Genomic DNA, 2,705 nt, shown 5'->3' with positions numbered 1-2,705 from the left:
GGTGAAGGCGACGGCGCTGCAATTCGCGCTCCGGCACCGGCTTCCACCCGCCGCCCGGCCCGCGCCAACTTCCGGGACAGCGTCTGACGTCGCGTGACGCCGCGTGCGTGCGCCGAGGGGCCTGCGTGTAAACACACGCCTACGCGGGGCCCGGAGAGGCTGTCGCGCCGGCCGCGGATGCCGGCCGCGTCCTGGGCGGAAGCATGCGGGGCCGGCCCGACGGGAACAGCGTGACCTCGCCCCATGTGCCCCGGGGGCGCTGGCGGCGTGGGGCTGCGGGTCCCGGCGTGCAGCGCGCGCCGCTGCCCAGAAACCCCAGCATGCACTGCGAGTCACCACCCCTCCCCGCGTGCGCTGGATCCCGGCATGCCGCGCGCTCCCCTGTCCCACAACTCCCTTGGTGCGCGGAGGCCCAGGGTCGTTAAACTATGAGTCCCGGCATGCCGCGCGAGGCGCTCTTCGCAGCCCAGTCACGTGACAGGCCCATTTTTTGGAGACTGCGAGTCCCGGCATACAACGCAGATATCCGGGAGCTGCGGGCCCGGCGTGCCGTTCGCCATCCGGGGTCAGAGGGCGGTGGGCGCCCCGCCCAGCTCGTCGGCGGACTGCGGGGTTACGGCGCTCGGAGCTCAGGGTGCTCGGGGTTCGGGTGCAGCCTGGCCGCTGGCCGCGCGGGGCCGGACCCCGGCAGCTGGGCCTCGCGGTGCGTGAGGCGGGAAGGGACAGAGGGGGCAGGCAGCCGGGGCAGAGGGGAGGGAGAGCGAGGGCGCGCGGCCTCTGGGCACCGCTCGCCCCGAGTGGCCGCGCCCCTTCGCAGGGCACAGTGTGTGCTAGCACGTAGCCCAGCGCGAAGGCCATGTAACAGGACTGAAGTCAGACCTCGCCCGGTGTCCCGCCCCAGCGGAGCTCGCCCTGAGCGCGCCTTAGAGGCGCGGACAGGAGTGGGGTCTCTGCGGAGTCAGCTTCGCTCAGTCGTAAAGCCATGGCAGCAGTTGCACAGCAGCTTCAGGGTTCCAAGCTCGTGGACATTGTGTTGCGCGTTGGGTTTGGCCTCCTGCGAGTCACATAAAGTGTAGTAGGTGACCCGCGGCAGACGAGAGAGGACGAGGGGTAAGAAGTTCATGAGCCAGCGGCAAAGCCGGTAGAGATGAAGCCCGGGTCTGGTGCGAAGTGAGTCCGCCGCCCCCGCACGGCGCTCGCTCCTGGAGCAGGGCAGCGCCTTGCTGGGTTCAGGGATCCGTCGGGCCGAGTCCCCGCGGCAGCTCCCAAGTCCCGGACGTCGGTTTGGTTTGGGGGGCGGGGGAGGGCGGGAAGTGCCAGCGTCTGGAGAGTCTGAAGGTTGGCTGCGGAACGCCTCCCTTTTTAAAGGAATTTAGTCAGCCGTAGGTCTTTCCAGATCTCCTTCGGCTCCAGCGATCATCGGCGCCGGGCTCTTCAGGCTCCGTGGCCCTGCGGGTTATCAGGCTTTAGTTCCGCCGGTCTGCGCTGGTTTGGGCGAGCTCTGCGCTCCTCGGCTTCCCCGGTTACACCGCAACTAGGCAGGAGTGACTCCATCTTGCGGTCTACAGAGCTAAAGTAGAAATCGGCAAAGGAAGGAAACGGGAAAGTCAACAGTTGTGTGGACATGAAGCAGCTGTCCGCAGTGACTAACGGGGCAAAGAGAAAATCGTGAGAAATAAGATGCTTGTGGATGAAAAGAAAAACCTATACTAAAGCTGGTGTGCTGGCAGCGAATGCAGCGCTTGGAGGAGGGAAATATATGACAAAACCCCCATATTAAAAAAAAAAAAGATGTCTTGGATCTAGCCTTTGGCCATAAGAAATGAGAAAAGAAAAGCAAACTAAGAGACAAAAATATTGACTAGGGCAAGAATAAATAGAAAACAGAAAAGCAGTGGAGGAAAACTACAAAACCAAAAGTTGGTTCTTTGAAAAGATCAACACAGGGCAGAACTGCACTGACCAAATAGAGAAAAGAGGAAAACTTTAATTACTGAAATCAGGAAAGTGAAAAAGAGCACTACTGACTTTATGAAATTAAAATGATAAGGGAGGGGCGGGAGCCTGGGTGGCTCAGTCGGTTGAGCGTCCGACTTTGGCTCAGGTCATGATCTTCCGGTTCGTGGGTTCAGACCCCGTGTTGGGCTCTGTGCTGACAGATTCTGTGTCTCCCTCTCTCTGACTGCCCTGCTCACGCTGTCTTTCAGAAATAAACACTTAAGGGGCTCCTGGGTGGCTTAGTTGGTTAAGCGTCCGACTTTCGCTTAGGTCATGATCTCGCGGTTCGCGGGTTCGAGCCCCGCGTCGGGCTCTGTGCTGACAGCTCAGAGCCTGGAGCCTGTTTTGGAGTCTGTGTCTCCCTCTCTCTCTGACCCTCCCCTGCTCACGCTGTCTCTCTCTCTCTCTCTCTCTCCTAGAAATAAATAAATCATTAAAAAATTTTTTTAAAAAAGCCCCCATAAACGAATAGATTGAAAGGGCTACATATGATTACACAACTACAGTAATACTAACGGTAGGGTCTAGCTGGTGGGTATATGGATAGTAGATGTAAAATTATTTCAACTTTTTAGTATGTTGGAATTTTTTTGTTGTTGTTAAAAAAAGGTTTGGGAAGTAAACGTGTAATCTGTTACTTTCAGACTGACTGAGAAATAGCTACGTTAAGAATTGGCTAAATTCTCTGGACCAGCCTCAGTCCTCTT

The sequence above is a fragment of the Crocuta crocuta genome, unplaced genomic scaffold (assembly GCF_008692635.1).
Source record: "Crocuta crocuta isolate KB4526 unplaced genomic scaffold, BGI_CrCroc_1.0 scaffold101, whole genome shotgun sequence".
Lineage (NCBI taxonomy): Eukaryota > Metazoa > Chordata > Mammalia > Carnivora > Hyaenidae > Crocuta > Crocuta crocuta.
Note: the sequence above shows the minus strand (reverse complement) of the source record.